This window comes from Hyaena hyaena, unplaced genomic scaffold, assembly GCF_003009895.1.
Source record: "Hyaena hyaena isolate Hyena2069 unplaced genomic scaffold, ASM300989v1 scaffold_128, whole genome shotgun sequence".
NCBI classification, from domain to species: domain Eukaryota; kingdom Metazoa; phylum Chordata; class Mammalia; order Carnivora; family Hyaenidae; genus Hyaena; species Hyaena hyaena.
The window spans coordinates 2632398-2657970 of record NW_024080760.1 but is presented as its reverse complement, the minus strand read 5'-3'; the positions used below and the strand labels follow the sequence as shown (position 1 = coordinate 2657970).

The 25573-nt window shown below is 49.0% G+C and overlaps 1 protein-coding gene across 3 annotated transcripts in view; it reads left to right on the top strand.

Annotated features, from left to right (window-relative positions):
• AFAP1L2 (actin filament associated protein 1 like 2) overlaps positions 1-25573 on the top strand; it is a 96783-nt gene that overhangs the window by 2633 nt on the left and 68577 nt on the right. Inside the window, exon 1 of one of the 3 annotated variants that reach the window (XM_039237639.1) lies at positions 15117-15135. The exons of the other annotated variants lie outside the window; for them this stretch is intronic. The gene's annotated coding sequence lies outside the window, so the exon portion shown is untranslated. Of the gene's footprint in view, positions 1-15116; positions 15136-25573 lie in introns of those variants that run through there. 3 annotated transcript variants of the gene reach the window in all.

The following is a 25573-nucleotide window of genomic DNA, read 5'->3' as shown; positions in this document are numbered from 1 at the left end:
AAGAATTCTCATTTGTGACACGTTCAAATTTTGTTACTGAAATGCCTCGTTCTGTGTTTCTAAATTCCCAATTTTGAGCTCTTCCAAATAGGCAGAGTGCCCTATGGCTGTGTCCAGATTCTCAAAATGTTTTCTTTAATTTGTCAGTCTTACAAAGCAGTTGATGTAGGAAAAATTGTTTTCTGCGTTCCCTAGCGTGTATGTTACCTATCGCCCATCCTCCAACACAAGCCTGTCATGGTTAGACTCGAGCTGATCTTCCACTGTTTTGAAGGATGTAAAGGGGGGGGGTCTGGAGCTAAAGACTTGTTGGAACATCACCCTCTGTCTAATGCAGAAACATTTCCAAACTTTTCCCCCATCCCATCTAGTCCATTTTGTTTAGATAGCTAGCCATGGCTCTCTCCAGCAAAAAGCAAGGGGTAGGGGTGGTGAGAAGACTGTGCAGGGGTGTCTCCCCAGAGAGCTGGAGTTTATAAGAGTTCTCATAAAAAGTGTTGGTGGGGTTGCTCTTTCTTGTATGACTGTCTTTGGGGTTCTATAAGCTGTGGCAGCATCTCCGGGGCCCCTTGAGAAGGCTCCCATGCTTGGACGTTTACATATTTCTGACTCTCATAAGGGCACCCTTGGATCACTGTGGGCGGGGAGGGGCATTGGCTGAACTCACACCATGTGGTCAAGAATTCTGGTTTCTACTGCTCTTCCAGCTGGTGAGTGTGTCTAGGGCCAAATGTGACTGACCTACTATCTGTGGATTGCACTTGGAACCGTCCCCGCGGAAGCTTCCTGAATTTGCATCACACTTGGATCCAAGCTGTCAGCTTGAGCTGTTCACTGTAATTTGGCTCACAGTCATTGGTTGAAGGTGTAATCACTCCTTTTCTGTTTTTGTTTGTTTGTTTCTGAGTCAGATCACCTGATTCCCAGGAGAGGGCACTTTTTTTCTAAGGTACTGCAGGGTAGAGATGAGCAGTGACGAGTCAAGCCAGTAAAAACACTTTAAAGCTTAAACTGGGTTCTGTGGTCAGGGAAGGTCTGCGCAAGAAAAATCAATTAAGAGAGATGGACGGATTGATAATACTCATGTCACTTTCAGAGGAATCATCTGGATGACTTGGTTTTTGATGCTTAGGAGCTCAGGTTTTTCCTATTGAAGCTTTACCTAAAGCAGTGGTTCTTAACCTTAGCCACATATAGGAACCATCAGAAGACCTTAAAAAAAAAAAAGGCGGGGGGAGGCTATGTAGACCCACTCAAGATATTCTGACTCAGTTGGTCTAGGTTTGCAACTGAGGTCTTTAGGGGATTTAGGTGTGCAGCCAAATCGCTAGTTACATATACACACCTTCACCTGGAAAATGAAAAGCACGCACGGAATAAGACTGTACCTCCTCCATACTCACGTGATGTGCTTTCGCCAAATCTGTGATCCCTCCCGAAATCTAATGTAATGCACCCTAAGCTATTATAGGCTTTAAAGGCGATGGGAACACTGCTCCAAAACAGTCTCAAAAGTGATGCTGCACAGTCCAAAGGTGGGGGTTTGCTCGTGGTTGCACTTGACCCTGAGCCCTTGTGACTTTGAAGCTCTTTGTGTGGGATCCCTTGATGCTTTGGCAATGAAATGGTCTGAAACAGAAATACCGAGGGATCACCTTTGGTGCTGAATGGCCAGGCTGGGTGGCGGGCATTCTGCTGTGGGCCCCTCCCCTCTTCTGAAAGGGTAGGAGCTCTGGGAACTGGGCTGGATCCAAGCACAATTAAAGGGCCAGGAGGGGCTAACAAGCTTCAAAGCTAAGGAAGCTGTGCCAGTTTTCTTGCAAATCCCTTAATGATGGGAAATGTTTCTCTGAAGGCTCCTGTCTTTCAGAGAAGGGAGACTTTCCCCAAGCTGAGGGAGGGTGGCAGGTCTGCCCAGGCACAGACAGGAAGCAGAGCTGTCATGGCGCCATGAAGAAAGCGATGGCTTGGGAATGGGGAGACCCATGCAGTCTGTTTCCTTGGAGGAGTCACTGAGCTCTCCAGGCCTCAGCATCCCCATGTCTGTCCGTCTGACTTCCTAAGCACTCTTCAGTGCTGGTTGCTCTGTGGTCACTGAGGAATCTTGGAGGGGGGATGTCCCTGTAGGAGAGGGAAATGAGGGAGGGAATGTGGGTCGCCCAACAAAGGTCAGTTTAGGGTTGTGATTCTTATAAATAAAATCAATTTCCTGGCGAGAGCCGAGAGCAGCAGACAGTGGGAAAGAGAATGCCGTTGGCCATGGGAGGAATTTGTTTCTCAAGGACTTTTGTGTGAACGCTTCTCCAGATTGCTCATGAAGACTAGAGCCACCCCCTCAAACAGGATTCCTCACTCCCATTTGACAGGTCAACTGAGGTCTAAAGAGATTAAGCAACAATTCAAAGTCAAACAGATAACAACATCCCTGAGAACTGAGTTTCTAAAGGTAGAATTCCTGTTCTACTGATAGCTAGGGTTTGTTTAGAAGTACTCTGGAGGGGAGGTGGGTGGGGGGATGGGCTAAATGGGTGGTGGGCATTAAGGAGGGCACTTGCTGTGATGAGCTGTGATGATGGGTGCTGTAGGTAAGTGATGTAAGTGATGAATCACTAAATTCTACTCCTGAGACCAATGCTACACTATATGTTAACTAACTTAAAAACAGTCTTGGTAGAAAAGAAAATGAAAGAAGTACTCAAAGGAATTTCAGATTCCTTCCTTATCTGTGTCCCTTTAGCCAGGAAGGGACTAGCTGCTCAGTGAAATTCTCCTCAACCTTTGGGACCTAGTCCACATGCTTCCTCTTCCAGGAAGCCTCCCTCGATTCCCTCTGTGTTCCTGCATGACTTGAGGTATAGCCTCATCAGCACCTGCTACATCGTAGCCACTCAGCAAATATTTGATGAATTAACACGTTGCCTTATATGTCTATTGCCTCTGTTGGAAGGATTGAACACCTTCAGGACAGAGATCTTGTCTTTCCCCTCCCAGGGTCCCTCCCGCCTCAGCCCCTGGCACAGGGCCAGCCCTCAGGTGCCTGGGGCATAACTGGGGAGTGGGTGAATGAGTGAATTCCAGGCAAGAGGAACACACGTTCTTCCGTGTCCTGGCCCTGAAGAGCAGACTTGGTTCACAAAAGGAAATGAAGCAAAATCTCAAAGGCGCATTCGAGCAGTGGAGCTGTAAGCCCTCCCTGGTGGCCCTTGGCTTTCCCGACTTGAGCCTTATTTCTGTCTGTTCCAGCACAGGGGTGTTGCTGTCTGGTGGTACAGAGAAGGATCCTGCAGGTTTCTGCTTGTGAGTATGAGCCTGCCTGTGCTCTCTGCAGCCGCTCGCCTGGCCTCCGGGGCTCCTGAGGGCGCAGAGCTGGCTCGCCCATGCTCTAGACCGATGGCTCAGGGATGTAGTAGAGCTGGGCTCTGGCCTGGGCGCTCTGGGGCTCGGGGTTCTAATCCGGCCTTTGCCACTAACTCGCTGTGCGACCTTGGGCAAGTCACTTAATCTCTCTGGGCCTCATTCCCTCATCTGTACAAGTGAGGATAATGACCACTAACCTGCCTCACAGGCTGCTTGGTAGAATGAATTCTAAGAGCTGCCGGTAAATGCTCTGAGAAGGGGCAATGTTAAATTAGGCCAGCGGGGCAGCTCCCCGAAGACCTGTGTGACACGGTTGTGACCCCACCAGTTCCTGCCTTCTTGTGTGTGTTTTGCGGGGGAGGTCCTCACAGTTAACCTGGGCACTGGCTCTGCCCATCACATGCTATTCCAAGCTATCGGGAGCTCTCAGTTGGGGATGTTCAACCTGTGCCCAGGGAGCCCAGCTTCTTCGAGAGGGACCCTCTGTGTATCTCTCTCGAATCAGCTGGAAAGGTGGTGGCACGGAGTGGCTCCTCCTTGTGCATGGAGCCACACCACGGCCATGCCTGGCTTTTCCCTGATGTCTCGGTGTACATAGGAGAAACCCTTAAATACTAGCACAGGCTTCAAGCTTTTTACACTAATTTTCTACTCCTTGGCTCTCCCACCTCCTCCCTAGTTAGTCTCAAAACTAACAACAACATCAACAACCCCACTGCGAGGGAGGAGCAGGGAGGATGTATAGAAAACGTAGGCGCCAGCCGTTACTCTGGGTGCATTGCCCTGGGCTGGAGCAGAAGCAGAATGAACCCAGAGCACCTTCATGTCCCATCTCTCTGTGAGCGTCACACATTCCAGGGGGGCGTGGGGAGGGTGCCAACACCAACAGCCACAGGGCTCTGCTGTTTTCCAAACAGGCCCCTGAGTCCTCGAGCCCCTCCCGGAGACTTCAAAGACAGCTGCAGGCCTGTGGGAGCATGAGCCCTGTGCAGGGGCTCAGGCCGCGCAGATTGCAGATCGGCCTTCTGCTTGCAGCTAAGCAAGCAGTCAGTCAGTCAGCTGTCGCATCAGGGAAAGCAACCTGCTCGCCGGGGCATCTGAGAGGGGCAGCCCTGCCTTTGGAGGTGGCTGTCCCGGGAGAGTGACCAGCTGTCCTAGTTTGTGTGGGACTTGCCTGGTTTGGCCACCGAAAAGCCCAAGTCCCGGGAAATCCTTCCCTTCTGGGTGGATGGGGATAGGACGTCAGCTCTGCTTTAGTAAAAGGCCCTACATCCAGAATTTGGTTCCTCCATCGCAAAGCTACAGCCAATCATTTCTTGTCTTTGGCAAGACAGCAAAAGTCCAAAGCTTAATAACCAACAGTTTATACCTAAGGTACATATCCGTGTGCTAAGTGAAAGAAGCCAGACTCAAAAATCTTACATGCTGTATGATTCCTCTTATGTGACTTTCTGGAAAAGGCAAAATTACAGGGAAAGAAAACCGGTCCGTAGTCGCCAGGAGGTGGGGGAAGGGGTTGATCGCAAAGGGGTATGTGGCAAATTTTTGGAATGAGAGAAATCTTTATGTTTCAGATCTTTCAGGTGGTAGAGATTCCACAGGTCGAGGTGTTTGTGAAAACTCAGACCTGGGCAGTTAGCTGGACAATTTTCTTTCTTTCTTGTGGTTTTTTTTTTTTTTTTCTGCATATAAATTACACATCCAGGAAACTGACTTTAAAACAAACCCTAGCGGTTTGTGATGCTGTGGTACAAGATGGAGAATCCATTGAGTGCCCCACGGGCCATCGCAGGTGGTAAATAGAGTCTGGAGTCTCCGTGTTTTTGTGTCTGCAGTGATCTGGAGGTAACAGCAGAAGGGGGTGAAGAATTGTGGTAGAAAACAAAAAGATCGACTGCTTGACAGCATTCTAAATGCAAGAGACTTTTCCATTAGCCACAGACAGTGTGAGGGTGGAAGATCTCCCTCTAGAGAAAAGGAAAAGCAGTTTTCCTAAAACCCAGGCAGCAGATGAGCCCAAGAGGGTCATGGAATGGTGAAGCATAGCTCCACGCTCCCACCCTGGGAACTCTCTTGCTACACACATGGACCTAATGTATTGAATTTGGCAGCCTTTCTGCAAGTCTTTTTTTTTTTTTTTTCTTCCCTCACCAATAAAGTTATTGAATTGGAATTGAGTACCCAAGTCTGCACCATAATTGCTTCCTGGCTGACTTTTTGGTTTTGGAAGTCCTGCTTGTCTGTGCTAGCTAGGAATGATTTTGAGGCAGGGAGAACCCGTGATTTAGCAAAATAATGCACATTAGTCCCATATGACTCCAGACGGCAGAAAGCCTTGTAGGCAAGAGCAGTGTCACCAGCCTTTGCTGCCCCAGTCTGGGAGGTGGGGTATGGAATTCCACAAGAATGGAAGACTGGCACTCTGGGGGTCCTAATGGAATCTGAAGATTTGGGTGGTTTCTTTTTTTTTCTAACTCAAAAACGTGTTGAATTGGCTTGTTCAGGACCCAGGATTTGGGTAGCTGAACCTGTGTCTTCCCGTCTTCCTGAAGTACAGCGTGTTGAAAGGCTATAGAACTTCCATCCCTGAGGACAGTATGGGCGTAGATCACTTTCAACGATGTATTACATAGGAGAATTTCACACATGCAACTCTTCTTCCTCACAAGTCTATCCAAGCCATTCGGCACGTGCAAAGGCAGTTGAGTCCCACCTGTTCTAGGGGTAGCCAGGAAGAATTTCTGGGGCCGTCCTTAGTTCTGATAGCCTTGACTTTGTTGGGGGCCGTTGGAGGGGAAGGGGAAGAGGCAGGAAATATGGTTTGAACATATTTGAAGTGAAACATCCCTGAGATAGGGTCAGGCCTGGCTTATTGCGGGTCCATTGAGGAAGGGCCACGTTTGGGGCAGCCTGAGGGCCCACTTCTAGTTTGAGTACAAGAATGGGAAGGCTGCAGAAGAGAACCTGGGAAGGGAGGCATGGGTGGTGAAATTCCAGATACTTCCTTACCTGGACTGCAGATGGTTACGGTCATCTCCCCGGGGCTACCCCGGCACGCTGGCGTCCTTCTGGGTTGTGGGGACTATCCTAGCCTCCCTGTTAGACCAGCAAGTGGGAACCCTGCCATTCCCTTCCATCCTCCACCCTCATGGGTTTTTTTTTTTTTTCCTTCCCCAGTTTTTACACAACGGGATTTATTCATGTTGACTGTATTCAAGTCCCCAGATGGGGGGAGAAAAAGAGATTGTGTTGAATGAACTTATTGTTTGGAGACTTGACTGGCTTCTTTTATTTAATACCCACAGTCCTGGAACATATTGAGCTGACTTACTAAAATTCAAATATGGTCCTTTTGGAAGGAACTTTGCTGGGGAGCTTAGTATCCTTGATACCGCGGCTGGGACCTATGGGGTGGTAACTTAGCTTGGGACATCTCCTCTTCCTCTTTATGGTCTTGGGTCCCCAAGGGGTGAATGTTCTCAGTTCCAATCCCAGGCTCCTTATGAGCTTGGGATGGTCACCACCCTACTGCCCTTTGTATTGTCCGGCCTTTTGTGGTGTCCCCTCTGCTATAAGTGGGAGGGACTGAAGGGTATTGACGTGGCAGATCTTGGGCTGAAAATATCTGCTGCTCGAATGCCTAATGCAGTGCGGCCGGGCCAGTGTAGTCATGGTAGAGTTGGATTGCGTGTCTTCTAGCATGTTTTAGAGATGGGGTCCCTGCAGTCGAGATCTCTGGAATTGTGGCTGAAGATCATGGTGTATGTGACGATGGTCGAGTACAGTTGTCTGCAGTATAGTTGTTCTGTGACATCTCCTGGTGTCTGGAGCTCTAGAGGAGCTCCTGAGAGAGCCACGGCAGGTACTTGAGCTAGGTGAGGCTCATGTGTCACCGGAGACCGTGGAAGCCCATTGAAGTTCAAGTCCGTAGCATCCCAGCTGCCCTGGGAGTTAGCCTGTGACAGCGGGGTGGGTTAATGACAGAACCATCACAGGCAAGTGACTTTTCAGTGCCCCAAGACCCCGCTCGGGTGCTGCACTCAGGCTTGCTCCTGTACCTATACATGCAGCCTTTCTCTCTCTCTCTTTTCGCCTCCCTCCCTTCCCTCTTCTTTCATTCCCTCATTCTCTCCTCTTGACTTTCTGCCATTTTCTTTCTTTTTTTTCCTGCCAATTCCATTCAGGTCTCCTGAGTCTTGAGTTTAGAAAAGGGATTCCCCCTGAGAACCTGAGGCCAGAAAGAACGAGCCTCCCCTTGACCCTAAGTCTCTAGTAGTGTCAGGCTTTCATCTTGCATTTCAAGTAGCCATGGCTAGAGTTCTAGGCTTCCCCGGGGGGAGCTGGTGACCTTGGGGTCAGGGTGGGGAAAATGGGGCTTGCTCTCAGCCAAAGAGTGTCTCATTCCTTCCTGGAAGAGGAGGCCAGAGTGAAAATCTGTTCAGCATAGCCCCTGGTGTTTCATCAGGCCCTAGGAAGTGTCATTCCGTATGGCCTAATGCAAAGAAGGCCGCCTTCTCCAAGCCATCTGCTCACACTGGCAATCTTGCTACGCATCCCACCTGGCCGAGTGCAAGTTAGTGTCACAGTGACTAGGATTCGCAGGAAAGAGCCCTCTCATCCTCCCTTTGTGGGTCCTTAAATAGCCCTGTGTCCGGCTAGCCTCCAAGGGGGGGGGGGGGGCTCCTCCCACCTCCATCCCAGGCTCCCTGGAACTGAGGATCAGAGGAGGCCCTGGCGTCTGCACAGGGGAGCATGAGAACATCGCTGCAGTTTGGATAAAAGCTCCAAACATGAAGGCTCAGCATTGACTAAAATAATTTTTTCCCATTGACCTCCTGGCTTCTCAGTGGGCAGGCATCCATCTCCCGCCCATCTGATGTTGGTTTGGTGTATGTAACTGTAAACAGTTCAGGCTGGGAGCACATCTCCAAGAGTTATGGGATCCAGGTGTCACTCCCGGCTGGCCACGCACTGGTTCCCTCGAGAGTGGGAAAGGCCGTTTTGTTCTCTGAGAATTTAGTCTACTGCTGTCGAGATCAGATCCGTCTGAAGCACGACTCCCTCCCACGCCCTCACCCTCCCTGTCTCCACTCCGGCTGAAAGAGACTTCAGGACTCTAGTTGATTGGTGGATGTCTTGGGGTGTGGGGTTTTGCCCCTCTGAGCCCAAGGTAAGGGCCACAGTGCTCTTGAGCTTGCAGAGAGGCACCCAGTATCGTTGACCATAATGGCACACCAGTGGCGCCGCACTCTGTGTGTGAGGGTCAGGGCGGGAGTCTGCGCACAGGTCACTTTCTGCCTCAGTTCTCCAGTGCAGAGGGAGGCCTGACGTAGGCATAGCAGCTGGCAGGTGGCAGGCTCCCGGGGCCTCTTGCCCTAAGCAGGGGACCTGTAGAGTGTATAGATGGCTTTGGGCACTTGATTATCTTTCCGGGACAACAGTTGGGAGGCCTCTCAGAGCAAAAGCGGTCTCGCGGGTTGTGTTGGAAAACCCCTTTGGTGGGTTGGAGGGATGTAGGGGACCCTGATCTTGGGGCTTGGCTTCCTCCCCTCCTTGCATCCTTATGGCCCTAAATATATGTAGCTGGTAGGGCGTCGGCAAAGGGGGGGGTGGGAGCTGGTAAGGGCCTTCCCTTCACAAACAGCAGACATGATGAGGGTGTCTTGTATGTGTTTGTGTCCGCGGAGAGGAGATGTCGAGTGACAATCAGCCCCATTTTCTTGTCATTTCCTAAAGCTATTAAAGCCCTCCAAGGGTAAGATTGCTGTCTTACAACAGGATTTATTTTTCTGCCCTGGGGAGGCTGAGGCAGCCGGGAGAGCGAAAGCAAGAGTGCCAAGGGACTGTTCTGCTAGGGTGGAGTGATTTCCAGACTCCAGGCTTATCTGTCAAGGCTCATTCAGCCCTGACACCTTGACCTTGCTTCCTGCCACCCCCCCCCCCGCCCCTCGTGCGCCTTTAACCCCTTCACTGTACCTCGCACAACAACCCTCCTCTGCCTTTGTACTTGGCTGCCATGCGTCTGCATGTAGATTTCTCCCCTGGCTGGAAGAAAGAAGGGCAGTCACATAGCTGGGAACAAAATATTCCCTACAAATGGCTTTTTCTCCCCCTTAAAAAATTTGCCGTCATTGAGTGTGAAAATGGTCTAGATTCAAGAGGAAACAGCTGGCTGGCAGAGGTCCTGGCGGGGTCTTGGGTAAGATTCCGCTATGTCACTAATGACTTTATTGGGTACATTTCCGGCGTAGGCACACTTGGCAGTTGGGGAATTTTGTGGCTGCGAACTTTCATCAAGGCAAGAGCAACAGCAAGAGCAGCTGCCGACGGAGGCCAGGGAGGGGAGGCCTCAGTCCATTCAGGATGGTCCAGTCCTGTCCAGTGGGCGTCTCTTATCTGCCTTAGTAGTTTAACTTGGGTGCTCACGAACCCTTTTCTTTCTAGAATATTCTGTCTTTGGGTTTCTCTGAAATTTCAGTCCGTTGCCACTGTAGCTAAGGTGAGCCCAGATTTCTTAATCTGAACCATGCACTCTCCCTTGAGTGCAGATGGTGTCTAAGGTACCCCGTCACTGGCTGTGGGGAGAGAGAGAGAGGTGCTGGCCCCTGCACTGCCCTGGAGAGAATCTGGGCTCCTTTTCATGGCTCTTCCTGGCTGTCTAGCCTCTGTGGCCATTTTCACTTTGCCATGCGCCCCTCCCCCCGTCCCAATTCCTTGCAGTTTTCTAAACTGGACTCCTGCATTTGCTGTCCTGTGGCCTGGATGTCCTCCCCGTGGGGCTGCCTGTCCAGCTTATCTGTCGAGGCTCCTCAGCCTTTAACCCCTGAAGCTTTTCACTGCTCACTGTACCTTGTACCACCTGCCATGGTCACTGTGTCCATGCTATAGATGACGGGGAGTCTGTGTTCCCAGGAGGCTGTGCACTCTGTGCAGGCCAAAGCCATCATTCCCCTTTGTGTCCACAGCACCTCACCCCATGGGTGGTATATTGTGAGTGTTCAAGAAACTGGAATTGTGTGATTGAGAAATGGCTGCTGTCCTCAAGTTTTCAGAAAGTTTTTTTTTTCCTCTCTTTTTAAGATTTCTAATGTTTATTTTTGAGGGAGAGAGAGCAGGGGTAGGGCAGAGAGAGAGGGAGGCACAGAATCCAAAGCAGACTCCAGGCCCCAAGCTCTCAACACAGAGCCCGACACGGGGCTCGAACTCACAAACTGTGAGATCATGACCTGAGCCAAAGTTGGATGCTTAATCGACTGAGCCACCCAGGCGCCCCTATGAGAGTTTTGATTCCGTTGACGTTAAGGGCTTCTGTTCATGAGTGGACATCCTGGACAAAGTTAATGCAGCCGGCAAAAGGAGAGAGAGATGGACAGTGTCTAAAACCTGCCAGGGGTTAACATTTAGAACATACAAGGAACTCCTGCAGATCAACCAGAAAAAGGCAGACATTGCAACAGAAATAAAGATGAGTAAAGGCTGTGAATGGAGATTGAAGGTAAAGGAGCCTCCGCAAAGCAAACGTGCATCTGAAGTGCTTGGGCTCCTTGAGTCATCAGGGACAAACCAATCCACATGACTACCCAGGAGACTGGCAGGAATGTGAGGCTGCAGGCTACCTAGGGTTCTCAGAACACGGGTCCACACAGGGCGGGTCTGAAGATGATCTTTGCAGCATTATTAGTGCTGGTGGAGAATGGGAAGCAGTCTCGGTGGCTCTGGGGAGAATGAACAGGTGAATGACGAGGGTGGACGCACATCCTAGAGAATTACCCGGCAGTGGAACTAGTGGAGTAGATGTGGATCCAGCACTGTAGACGGATCTTTGAGACCTAGCGCCATGTGAAAGGTAAGAAGGAGAATAAGACATCTGACAGTAGCCCGGACAGCCATTAAAAATTCACACAGCAGTACACATTAAGCAGGAACATATACAAACAAAAAGATACATATTAGTTCATCTTGGGGAGTGAAGAATGAGATACGGGAATGAAAGGGAATTCGTAAGAGTTTGCTTATGGTGTGTTGTTGATAGCAGAAGCCTACACATCTGAGTTGGAGCAGAATGTGGCATTATAAAGGCAACGTCAGAAGCTCAATCAGTGTCTTCTGGAAAGAGGGGACAGGAACTTCTCTCCCCCGTACCCACCCCATGGGGAGGAGTCAGTGAAGTCATTGTCCTTATTAATTACCAGGCTGTTCAAGACCTTTTCCCCTGAGGTTATTATAACAGTCACCCTTACGTTTGACTCCAAAGCTTACCTATGGTCAGAACTGCCATGGTAATTAGCAACTTGTTGTTGTCACGAGGGTAGGGATGCTTCTAACCCACCCTCAGATAAGCATGGCGCAGTGGAGCTGGCTTCTGATAGTTGAGTATTTTTCTAGTGGTCTCCAGCCACTCTGAGCACCTGGAGTCACCTTTGGGTCCTCACTGATGAGTACAGGTCATGGCCAAGAGCTTACGGCCAGAGGTTTATCAGATTGAGTAGAATCCTTTGGAATTGGATTTGTCTATCTAGGACCTGATGGGAAATGACGTCACTAGACTCTGGGCGGCCGTTCAGTTTTGTTCCTCTCCACGCAGGAGATGGGAATATTGACTCCAAGTAGATCCAAAGAAGATAAGTGCCTCCCACCCTGGGTCTGTTTGATCTGGGTAGAGTTGGCCTCTAACATTGTTTGTTCCATCTCTATTCCTACTTAAAATAATAGTTTTGTTTTGTTGTCTTTTTGAAGTTTCAAGGGTTTGTGTGGTAAAGAGCCATTTGGACCAGGAAGGGCACCACCTGTTTTTGCTTTGCCCAGTGTTCTGCTCCGTGAAGCCGCTGGGCCAGGAGGCAGGACCCGGAGCTGCCTGGGGGCTTGTCAGCGTGGGCAGAAGGGCGAACTCTTTCCCCTGTGGCTCAGCGGGTGGGCAGCAAATCCGACTGTGTGTAAAGCCAAGAACTAAAGGTTTTCAGAAAGTGGGAAAAACCCTGAGGTTGGCTCAGCTGGTTTGACTATTTTCCCACTGGTCTTTCTCATGCGTTAGGGCCATTTACTGACCTCTCTTTCTTCTGGCTGTTCTCTATCCGACCTGTCTGTTTGCTGACTGGTCAGTTTCTGCCCCACCTCTCCGGACCTGCCTTCTCAGTTCCTGGGTCCACTGGAATGTTGACACCCGAGTGATGGAACAATAAAGATCTTCACTTTGGTGAAGTTCAAGCGTCACCCCCAGGGTCCTTTCCAGTTCAATGGATTTGTGATTTTGCAATGAACTTGCTCACATCCTTAAATAGCCCCTCAGCATGGGAGCTTTTCCAAGTACTCCCACAATAAGCGTTTTCTTCAGCTGCGATATGTGTTAGGTATTGTCTAGGTGGTGAGATCAGGCTGAGTGCGCTATTCACGCGACTTGTGTCCTAACAGATCTTCCATTCCAGAGGAGGGAAGCAGACCACAAGTAAGCAAATGTAGTTCTTAAAAAAAAAAAAAAAAAAAAAAAAAAAAAAGGATAATTTCAGGTAGTTGTAAGTAACATGAAAAACACACACAGGATGTTGTGAGAGTAATTCAGAGGTGGGGGTGGTCCCCATATTAGCCAGGTGCTGGTGACGAGTCTGTCTGAGGAGATGGTGTTGGAGGGTAGAGGAGGGGCCTGCTGAGTGGGGAACCAGGGTTGGTGCCCCAGGTCAAGGCACCAGCAAGTGCAAAGGTAAGGCCAGAGATGCGGAGCGGTGGGGGGAGCTGGGTTGTACCATGGAGTTTGGGTCTTATTCTCTGAGCATTTCACACGCAGGGACATTTTGCTTCCACGGACCCAGCTAAGTGACCACCGCCTCTTTCAGATGAGTAGTCTACCATCCTGTGGACTCTTGCATTCCAAACAGTCCTTTATTTGCAGGAAAACCCAAGCGCATCCTAAAAGAATATTCTCCCTCATATTTTCTGAAGAGGTTGAGGTGATACAAGCCTACTGCAGTTTCCCACACTTTACTCTAGGGGTTCCGAGGGTGGGTTTGGGGGGATAATAGCCTGAGATCCTCGAATGATGGCCCCACCTCTTTCCCACCAGGCGAAGCCAGGGAAGGACTTTTGAACCACCCAGTGTCTCTGAATTGCTTCTTCCTTCAAGAGACACAAAATACTCCCTCTCTGTTCAGACTGTGGGGAATATAATGTTGAAAGTTTCCGGGTTTATGAGGAACTGGCTCATATATGGCTTGGATAGCTGTGACCTTGGGCAGTTGATGTTTCCGAGTATCTGTTTCTTCATCCGAAAGGGGCTCATTACCCTCTTCCCGGGAGGTTTGTAAGGATTGGGGGAAATCTTGTGCTTCTCAGTAGGTGCAGCACACACAGCCCCAGCGCTAGTTATTGGTGGTACGTAGTCGTGAAACAAGACACCGAGTTTGCCATGGGTCTGCCATGTTGGTTTCTGAGGCCTTCAACCTTCGCTTCTGTTCATACCACCACAAGAGGCTGGGTGGGGAGGGGAAGCAGATTCTTGAAGGGCTGCTTCCTGTTTCTGAACCCTTTAGTGTGAGCACACCATGTCTCATTAGTCCTCTGTCACCCCAGCCATCCGCTTCTAGAATAGTCCCTGCTCTACTCATGCCCCCCGCTTGTTGGGAGGATCAGTGAAAAGCTGGGCAAACAAGTGTTTTGATAGCTAGAAAGCGCTGAACCTGTGTAAAAGGTGATTATTTCATTGTTGGGTTGGGAATTGCATTGCAGATAAAGGGAAGTCTACAGGGCCCCTCTAGTCATTGCTATTCTTAATTTTCAACGCAGGGGTACTCATGGCCAGAAGGCAGGCTCTGTCAGTCATGGGAACCCAGGGTTGGGTGGAATCATGTTTGAGTGTGGCTGATGAGATTAGCAATTAGATGCAGGATCGCAGTCAACTGAAGTCTCAGGAAGAGACTTGGGCTGGTGAAGTTCATTTCACTCCTGCAGGCAATGGACCCTTCCATACCAGGGTGCCCACCCCAACATGCAGAGGATGGTAAGCCCTCTGTGTCCCAGGACTAGTGCCTACATGGCCTGGATACCAGTTGCAGCCCCTTGAAAACATGTGTTCAGAGGTTGCTAGGTGTATTTAGCTGACTCATCCCCGACTGCTACTCCCCAATATAGTGGGGTCCACTCTGAGCCCAAGGGAGCCTTAGCCTCCGGGCAGCTGCTTCCTGGCAAGGGCTAGGCTGCTCAGGACATACTTGTCTTTGCCTCTCCTGACTTCCCGCACTACCTCTCTTTAGGGAAGAGACCCCCCCACACACACTTGTGTACCCTGACTTTCTTCATCTTCCCTGCTCTGGGCTGCTGCCTGCTTGATATTAAGTGGATCATCGTGACTCAAGAGTGATTATTAAAAACAATAATACTGGGGCACCTGGGTGGCTTAGTCGGTTAAGCGTCCGACTTTCGCTTAGGTCACGATCTCGCGGTTCGTAGGTTCGAGCCCCGCGTCGGGCTCTGTGCTGACTGCCAGCTCAGAGCCTGGAGCCTATTTCAGAGTCTGTATCTCCCTCTCTCTCTGACCCTCCCCTGCTCACGCTGTCTCTCTCTCTGTCTCTCCTAGAAATAAATAAAAATATTAAAAAACAAAACAATAATACTGCTACCTTGTATTTTCTATGTCAACATATGTTCCATTTTTTACCTTTACAAATATCCCAGAGAGTTGTGTTTCCAGAAGCATGTGACAGCCCTTTTCCTTACAGGGTGACTGATGGCCTGAGCCTTTGAATGTAACTGTCACACAGCTACTGAGGAAGAGCTTGTTTCTCCCAGAAGGTGGGTTTTCAGACCCTGAGCCAAGTGTAAGCCTCGCTGCTCACGATTGATAGGGACGGTGTTCTGGGCCTATCTTAAGGGCCTCTCTGGGCGTCTTATTCTCACCATCTCGCTTAATCCCTAGAGACTGGGGTCCCTGAGGACTTCTTCATCCCTGAGGACCCTGCGGGTGCCGGCTCTCCCCTCCACCAGGCATCGGTAGCCTCCCTGGGGCGGCTGAGTACCTGGGAGGGTTCTGATTGGGAAAAGCCTCTTAGAATCTTGCAGTGACATTCTTGGCATTGCTTCCCGGGGGGGAGAAGTCCCCTGGAATGCCGAGACTTGTTCCCCTGAGCCAGGCTGAGCTAAGAATGTTAATAAAAGGCTTCCCAAAGCTTTTCCATCAGACACTTTCATCTTATTCCAGGCCTGCAGAATCAGGACTGGGTGTGGGGGTGGGGAGGCAGGAATCCAGCAGTAAATATTATTATCCTTATTCTGTGGATGGAGGAAATGGAAGCCAGACTTTGAGACCAGAGGCAGCCCAAGCACAAGTTCACAGCCAAGGCGGTGGGATCCAAACCCAGCTCCACTGGACTAGAGAGCACATTCTGCTGCCTGGTCTAGCCTGATGGAGCTTGACCCGATCTCTGTCCTCAGATGGCTTCAGATCGGACCCGCGGCCGTGCTAAATCCAATGTTAAGTGCAGTGTGAGTCTACAGGCCACAGTCTGGGTATCTGGACGTACCCCTTTGGGATGGGGAGGAGGATTCCCTGGGCGTCACTCACAGCTGATGCTCGGCTGTGTCCGAGCCCCAGCCTGATGAAATGGACTTTCCCGGAAGGGAGCTTTTCTGTGTGCCTGGGTTCCAGGTGTTCTGCCTCCCTAGCCTGTTCGCTGGCTGGCCCAGCCAAGCCTTTGCTCATGCTGTTCCTTATGACAAGGAACAGACACTCTTTCTCTCTGCCCTTCCCATCACACCCACCTTCGTCTACCGCCCTCTCGTCCTGGAAGCCAGCTTTCATTGATCACATCTGGCCCCAGCTGTTCATACTCCACGTGGGACCCAGTCAGCACTTCCCTGCGCTGACACACATGGGTCTCGGTTTCTCCTATCTCTGGCTCGTCCCCACAGCTGGTTTTATAGCTCCTAAAGTGCACGGCGTGGTGTCTGGCACACGGGTGGCCATTCAGTTCATTCCTGGTGAGTCCCGAGAGCTCCTGTCTAATTTCCCATGTGCCTCCTTTCCACCAGGCCTTGAGTGTCCAGAAGTCTCTGTGGCGTGTGTGGACCCAGCGCTGCTGGGGGCACGTGGAGGCTGGAGAGAGGCGAGGCGCAGTCCCCAGCCACACGGGCGTGGCTTGCGTGACCAGCACGACTCTCTGTGGGCCTGGAGAGATGGGCGCTTCACCAGCGAATGGGGGGCCTTGTTTGCTGTGGCTCCCATGTCACCGTGCGGACCGTGTGATTAGTGGGATGAGTGTGGGCTCTCACGTGGTAGGGGAAAGGTGAGCGTCTTCCCCGTTTCTCACAATCTGGAAGAAACGATAAGTGATGGGGTCCTCGCCTGGAAAATAAATCTCACCACAGGCAACATTCAGCCACACGCCGTTCGTGCCCAACAGCTGTCTCTCGTTTGCTGGCAAATGTTCCCAGTGATGAATGTCCTCCATCCACAGTCACAGCCGTCCCTAAATGGAGGCTTTGGACAAGTGCAAAGGGAACAATGGCCCTTCTCAGAGAGCTCTCAGCAGACTCTCCCAGTGAAGTTGGTTCATCACTTGGAGCTGGGTCAAGATCATAGACAAGATGCCATTGATTCAGCAAGGAAGGCCCTAAACAGCCGTGGAGTTAGAGAGGCTGAAGGCAGCGAGAAGCAGGGATAAGGAAGGGATTCATGGCTGCTGGGCCAGGCCTTGAATAAGCAGAGTGAATGATTCCACCTTGCAGATACCATCTTCTAGAAGCTGACTTATGGCATGATGGCCCTTCTTGACATATTTACAGAACTCTCTGCAGTCGTTACGGGATCACAATTGCCACGCCGGTGTTGCTGAATGGGTGGGGGTACTGGGCTAAGGGAGAGGAGGGGCCAGAGCTGGGACATGCACCCTAACTCCTGGCCTGAATTGGTCTGCCTCCTCCTTGCAACCGGTGGAGGGAATGGTGGAGAAAAAGAGACAGGGAGCGGGGGAGGTAGGTAGAGCCAGTGAGGACTTCTGGCCCCAGAGCCAGGCTACGGCTGGGAGAGAGAGGTCTCTGTGCCGTCGGCCTCAGGCTGAGCAGCCACAAGCCCCCCTTTCCACCAAGTCCTGGGTCCGTTCACCCTCTCTGGTTGTGTTTCTGTTGACTTTCTAGGACAGCGATAAAAGGTCAATATTCCAAGCTGGCCTGGCTCAACTGAGCCAACTGTTTTCCTCTCTCCTTTTTGCTATTTCTGGAGTTACTTTAAATCATTTAAAATAGCATAAACAACAGCTACATGTTGCTATTTCGCTCTGTAAGGAGTTCAGTGTAGTAATTTTATATGTATTTTTTGAGGCACCAGCCATACATGCTTATTATAAAATATGCATCTGTGGCAGAAATTTACAACCTGGAATGTGAAAATCCCTAGAATTCCACCCTTGATGATAATATCTGTCAAAGATACATTCATCCAAATATTTTTCTTCCTCTGCAGTGATTCTGTCCTTCCCTCCCTTCCTTTCATTCCTTCCGTCCCTTCTTCCTCTCTCTTCCCCTCCTTTCCTTCCCCAGTGGTGTAAAGTTTTAGGGGGGCAAAAGCCCCAGTTTATCAAGTAGCCTACAGAAAGTGTCCATATATAAGCAGCCATGTGTGTCTATAATTCCCCCCCCCTTTCCCCAGATGGAATACACTCAATGGTAACCTTAAGTTTGGGATGTTTCTTGGAGCTCGTTCTTGATGGATCTGCTGCGTTTGCCATGACCCTGCTTAGCACTTCCTGTGTGTGGAGACGGCACAATTTATATAAAATTGCCGAACATTCAGTTTTCCCCAGTCCTTTGCTGTAACAAACCATGCCACCACGAACCCCCTTGCACGGAGCTCATTTTGGACCCACGAAGGATGTCTGCAGCGTAAAATCTCTGGGAGTAGAATCTCTGGGTTGAAGGGGCGCATGCATTTACAGTCTGATTAGATCGTGCCAAAATGCACTACCAGAAGTTGTGTTCTTTTTTTTTTTTTTAATGTTTTTATTTATTTCTGAGAGAGAGAGAGAGAGAGAGTGTTGAGCAGGGGAGGGTCAGAGAGAGAGGGAGACACAGAATCTGAAACAGGCTCTAGGCTCTGAGATAGCTGTCAGCAGAGAGCCCAGTGCGGGGCTCGAACCCATGAACCGTGAGATCATGACCTGAGCTGAAGTCAGAGGCTTAACCGACTGAGCCACCCAGGTGCCCCAGTTGTGTTCCTTTTTAACCCTTATTAGCAAAGTGTCAGAGACTGTTTCCCTCCTCCCTCATCAATATAATGTTATTACACTTTGTCATCTTCGCCCATCAGAATGGGGAAAGCTGTCTCTGCAAAGTTTCTCTGTCTCTGTGGACATCTTTTCATATGTTTAAAAGCCCTCTGTGTTCCTATGAGAATGTATATTTCCTGTTGGGTTGTTGGTCTTTTTATATGTTAAGGAAATTAACCCTTTGGATATGGGTTGCAAATCTCCCTCCCTCTCCCCCCCCCATCCCACCAGTTTCTTGTCTTTTGAATTGCTTTTATGTTTACTTTTCCAAAGTTGAATTTTTGTATGTGTGTGGTCAAATTTATCTCCTTTTATGGCCCTAGGTCTTGCTTATACTTAGAAAGCCTCTCTCTAAAATTATACTCTAAAAAATCTTTTTCCTTTTTCTGAAAAACAGGTCTACTGAGGTCCCATTCACATACCGTACGGTTCACCACTTAAAGTGGACAATTCAGTGGTTTCTAGTGTATTCACAGGTAGGTGCAACTATCACAACAGTTAATTTTGGACCCCCCTCTCCCCCACAACCCTGAGCAAACACCAAACTAATCTAGTTTCTGTTTCTATAGATTTCTGTCTTCTGGACTTTCCTGGGAGTGGAATCCCGTAATATGCAGGCTCTTGTGATTGGCTTCTTTAACTTGACATAACATGTTCAAGGTTCTAGGTTGTCCTTCATTCCTTTTTATGGCCAAATAATATCTCCATTTTATGTATAGGTATAGATATAACACATCTTGTCTATCCATTTATCTGTGGATCGACATTTGTGTTGTTTTACTTTTTGGCTATTATGAATAATGCTACTATAAACACTTGTATATGAATTTTGTGTGGACGTATGTTTTTGTTTCTCTTGGGTATATACTTAGGCGTAGAACTTCTGGGTCACATGGTAACTTTATATTTAATTATTTGAAGTCCCGCCGGCCTGTTTTCCAAAGCAACTTTGTCCTTCTGCATTCCCACCAGCTATGTTTTCGTCGAGTGCTTTTGTGATCGTATTTTTCATGTTTTAAGTTTTTGAACAATCTGTAATTCTTCATAAGGTCTGACATAGGGATTCAATGTGCATTTCTCCAGCTGGCTGTACCATTATAACAATAGTGTTTTTCAGTCTTTTCTTCTCAATGTCTTTATCATAATCACTGCCTATACTAGGTCCTATTCTATATTGTCTTTTCTGTTGATCTACTTGCCCGCTCACATAGCATTGCCACACTGCTTTAATTTTTGTAGTTTCGTGACATGTTACCTCATTCTTCGTTCTGTGAGGGTAAGTAGAGTTTTTCATCCTCATGGTAGACGTGAGGAAACCAAGTCTTTAAGAAGGACAGCCCCAAGACAGAAAGAAGACAAATGAGGTTGTCTTTCAGAAAGTTCTGGGTCAGGTGCTTTTGGGTGCCTGCCAGTGGAGGGACTGTCTAAGGCACTGTGGTGGGAAAGTCCGCCGAGGGTTTCCTCTACAGCAGGTGTCTGCTCTGTCACAGTAGAATGACCGAGATCAGTGAGCCCTCTGAGGAGAGCCCCACACTTGGGGATGGAAGCCTCTTGCAACATGAATGTGGTAATCCCCCAGCACTGACTTGCCACTGAGAATCCAGACAGTGGGGAAATGGAGTTAGACTTTGGCTTGTTCTCCTCCCAGATTGTGTGACTCAAGGTCCCTGCCAGGGATGGAGTTTTGTTTTGTTTTGTTTTGCTTTGTTCCCCCCCCCCCGCCCCCCGTTGCAAAAGGATAGCAAAAGTATTTGCCACATAAAACATACAAAGCCTCGTAAAGTCTCAACCAATGAAATCATCATCTCTTCCCAGGCAGACTCACTCTCCTGACCTTGGCTGATTTCCACTCCCCAGGGGGTTGTAAGGCAAGGGAACTGATTTACTCAAGGAAGAGACCCACTTAACTTTCACTTCCTCAGGCTTCATCGAACATTGGGGTTTGGGGGTTATGGGATTAAGAGCACAATGCAACTGCCCTGGAAGTGTTGGCTTATAGGCATGTGGGGTAACCCATGAGGGACAAGAAATCTCCAAAGGATTTTGCCTAGAAATGGCAATCAGAATGCAAAGTTGCCTCAATGTTCCAAAACTTCCACTAAAGGAGAAAATGTGTGTCTGTCTCGTCTCCTTTCTGTCATCCCCCAAAGACATTTGTTTTATGGGCATCCCTTTGTAAAATTTGAGCAATTTCCAGTGGGTAGGTGGGTGGCTCTTCTTTACTTTTTATTGTGGGAAAATATGATGTTTAGACTGGGTCAGTGTGACCTGGTTTTGGAGATTTTGGTTTTGTGGATATTGTCTCAGACATCGCTGTCACAGAGGCGATGTGTTCTCCATCTGGTGTGCATCTTGGCCCGGGACACGCCAGGGTCAGGTGCATCTTCACGGTTGGTGTGTCTGGGGCTCTTTGGTTGAGACACCCTTCACATTTCAGGCAGCATCCCTGTAGGCCTGGAGACCAAACTTTTCGGTTTGGTCTTCCATCAGTCCTTTTCGGGACTTCTAGAATGGTAGGGTCTAGGGGAGCTACGGAATGGATGGAGCCATTACTACTTCTCTCACAGGCCCTTAGCTTTGGTCTTTGGGGGTTAATTTAAGTTCAGGCTTCATCTTAGAAACAGAGGTCTCTGACAGTCTGGACGATGGTACATTTGCAGGCAAAGCAAGACAACATTGCTTCGTGGAGAGAGACTGTTTCTCACGTAGAAATTAGAGTCCATTGTGTTAGAAGGCATTCATTGACACCCTAAATCTCCTGACTTCTAGGGATACAATGAAGACAGTGACAACACTTTTAATATTTATTCATAGAAAGCTTCTCAGCTTCCCCTGGAAAGGGCTCTGATTTTAGTATATGTTCCAGCCTTTTCTGTATTCCATCCAGCTCTGCCTTTAAGCCCCTTAGACAGAGAGGTGTGCCTTTCTCTGTGCTTTTCCAGCCCTTGGTTCACTGCTGTCTCACAGAATTGAAAGTAAGGCATTTGAGGGGAGAAATGCACATTATTCATTTTTGTATCAGAAGACTATGGGAGCTCAATAATTACCGAATAATCCCACCATCACACGGAGGAGAACTAGTAACCATTCTATCCATTGATTGTTATTTTGCCAACATGTTGGTTCTGTAGATGGCATCGGTCACTGATGTGGAAGTTGTATTCTCTTGATTAAATACCTGTAGTGTATGTCACAGTGTCTGAAATGTCACAGCAGATGTTTGTGTCTTTCCCGTCTACCACACCTTGGTGGGCATAGTGATGGCTGCTTTCTGAAAAGCATGTCGTTGTTGGGTTAGACTTCACGCAGGGTAATCTAGTTTACAAATTGTGCTTTGTGGCATGCCTGGGTGGCTCAGTTGGTTAAGTGCCCAACTCTTGATTTTGGCTCAGGTCATGATCTCATGAACTCTGCATCAGGCTCTGCGATGATAATGTAGAACCTGCTTGGGATTCTCTCTCTCCCTCCCTCTCTGCCCCTCCCCTGCTCATGCTCTCTCCCTCTGTCTCTCTCAAAATAAACTTTAAATATCAATAAATATCAATAACAACAAAAGCAACAAATTGTATATTGTGCTTCATTTGATCTTTGCCTTGATGCTGGTCTCTGAAGAGTCTTCGAAAAGGAGTGTCTCTGCTAGGTGTTTCAGAGAACCTTGTAAACTATTCCACCCACTAAACTGGTGTGATACTTTATGTACTAGTTAAGATGATGTTCCCAGCGTTTCACGTTTGGTTGTTTAGAGGTGTTTTTTGACTTGGGAAGTCTGGGGGTAGGATGGAGGGAGGTAAGCGTGAACTAGTAAACCACAGGCCAGAGGACATGTTTTATATGTGTATTATGTCCTTGACTTGTAGAATGCCCCCTAGTTATATTTGAAAACACCAAGTTTTCTGTTGGATGTGAGACAACAAAGTATCTATCACACGGCCCTCTGCCTTCCCCGCGTTGGGAAAGCAGGTGAAGGATGTGCCAAGCCCAGTCCCCTGGGGTCTCCCCACCATCTCCTTCCCACTGCTCCTGGCTCCTGGCTCTGTGGGTGGTGACTTCTGGGGAGGCCTGAAAGCTCCACTGGTTTCTCAGTCCCTGGCTAATTCTCTCTGGGTGGTCTTTTCTTCTTCCCATGCTTCTCTATTCTTAAGTCCTCAGTATTTCTATCCCTTGGATAGAATGGAAGTTGTTGTGTGTGTTTTTAATCGAGCGTTGACAGTTCTGGATATAACAAGTTCAGCAACTGCCTTATCGGTCTGAGTGCGCAGTGTTGTTTTAGCCCGTGTGGTGGTTTCAGAATGCTCTTCCTTGTGGTTTCCGAGTTAGGTAATTGCTGTAATCCTCTTCAAGAGGGGCAATGATCGTAGAGGTTCTTCAGTTCTGAGTAAGAGAAACTGAGTCGTCTCTACTGTACATTGAAAGAAACTTGCATTTGTGGGATCCAGTGAAGACCGTTGAGATGCTCCTCAGACGCTACCATGGCAGCAACATCAGTACCCAGAGCTTCGTTCTCTCGTTAACTGGCATTTATTCCTTCTCTTCTTTAAGTTGAAAGTCCTTAAGTGTAGATCACCTTTCACATGCCTTTGTACTGTGCTTGCCACCCTTCCCCCACTCCACCGGTTCTGAGCACAGGCCCGGTTCACAGGTGATGCTCTCTGCAAGTTGGTTTATTTCACAAGTCAGAGGATGCTAACCGTTCCCCCAGAAGATCCCACAGCCTTTCAGAGCATTTTTATGGTTGCCTCTTTCAAAGGGGTGACTTTTTTAGGGGCGTGGGGAGAAACTGTACATTTGGCCATGTGATACTTTGTTGTCCCAAACCCAATTTAAAATGTTTATATTTGTCCCCAGTTAAGCTCTTCTGGGACTGAAATATGAAATCAGAAAGTTGAAGTCCCCTCCCTTTTTGTACAGGCCAATGGCTTTCAAGCCAAGAATGATTTTTAACTGATGGACATTTGCAAGTCATTTGATGACAGAGAACACTAACTTTGAACCCCGGTGAAGCAAAATGTTATTCCCCTCTAATTCCTCCAGCTGGTTATTATTAGATTGAATTCCGTCAAAAGAAAATTTGTGGATGTGTTTTCTCTTGTTATTGTAGTACCTACATTATATCCTTACGTTTGCCTATAGGTCTGCTCTAGAATGAGGGCCAGAAAATGTCTCGTAAAGAGCAAATAGTAAATATATGGTCTGTGTGGCAATGACTCACTGTTGCTACCCATAGACGGTATGTAAACAAATGGGTATGGCTGTGTTCCAATAAAACTTTATTTATGGACACTGAAATGTTCACGTGTCATGAGATGTTATTCTTTGGGTTTTCTTTCAAACCACGTAAAAATGTGAATGCCATTCTTAGCCGAGAATCATACAAACACAGGTGGTGGGTTCAATTTGGCCAGTGGTTCACTCGCTGACTCCCATGCTAGACGATGAGAAAGCGGCCCCCAGTAATAGCTGAAGTGAATAGGTTAACTCAGAGCCTCTAGTGAACCTGATATAACACTAGACAGTGACGTCTGGTCTCCTGACAGACTCGCTTCTCACTGCAGCGTGAGGCATGCTCCATGCCCCACCTTGGGTATGAGGGATTTAAACCCACCCGCCTCCCCTCACCCCTACCTCTGCACACCCCTACTCAACCGCCCCCCTCCCCCCCCCCCATTCCACAGACCTAGTTCTTTAAAATCTGTCTAGGAAAGAGTTTCTTCAGGATGCAACGTCAGCCCTGGGCCCCTTCCAGCTCCTATTTGGAAGGTCTTTCCAAGGATAGAGAAGCTGAAACAGCTGCATGATTTTTTTCTTCTTCTAGAATCATCCAGTGAGGGGGTGAGTTCAGGACTCTGGCAGCTCCTGTGTAAATGCTGAGCAGCTAGAGACAAATCTGGGAACGAATCTGGAGCAAATCCTGCTGCTCCTAAAACAGGGAGAGCGGCCTCACCGAAGCCAAGGCTTGCAGCATCCGCCTTTATTTCGAGGCCAGGCCCAGGGAAGGGGAGCCTCACAGAGGGTCCTCTGAGACCCACTAGGATTCGCCGTCGCTCAGCTGGGTAGCAGTGAAGACCCCCTGGGGAGGCGGGACCATCTGCAGCCCCTGAACGAGACCGCTGTCCCGACTGTCGGTCCTGCTCGCCGCCGGCGTCATGGTTCGTGCCGGAGGGCTCGCCAGCTGTGCTGTTGTCTCATGGAGAAAGTTTCCAGAAACACTTTTTCCCTTTCTGCTTCAGTGACCACGTTTCAGAAAAATCCAATGATAATGTGCAGCCGTTTCAAATCTGTAACGTTAGCTGGGATGTTTAGGGTCATGTTGCCTGGGAGATTTAGGGGAGGGCACGTTAAGGTCTGTGAAATCACCAACAAAATGTCCTCTGGAGCCTGGAATGCTGAGGCAACAGAGAGGCTGGCGAGAGGGGATTGTGTCTGCGGCGTTTGTGTGACCTGGTTCTCATCGACGGGACCGTGTTGGGTTACTCTTTGACGTGAGCACCATAAGGGCAGAGGCTCCTACCTCTTGAATCTTCTACAAAGCCAGGCAGGTGTGGCCTGGGGTCCCTGTCTGTTGTGGACCCGTATCTTGCTCATGTAACCAGCAGAGAAGGGGCTGGATCATCTTGCTACTTGGCTGTGGGGGGGGGGGGGGGGGAGGGGGAGAGGGACATGTTGCCGGTAACCATGGTAACAAAAGCCTGGAGACTTCTAAGAGAGAGACTAGGGAGTAGAGCTCTGGGAGCCTGACCTTTGCCTTTTTAGTCTCTGACACCCCCGTTTGCCAGAGTGAATGTCCCAGCATTGTCATTTCTGGGTGGCCAGTGGGGCAGGGAGACTTTGAAGTGCTAGAATTAAACCTTTAAGAGGGGATGGGGAAGGAGAGTTAATGAGGTTTTCCTCATCACTGTGCCTTTCCTGTAACGCAGTTTTGCAAAATAAGGACTATGTCACATTTTGTAAACAAGATATCTTTTTAAAGGTCT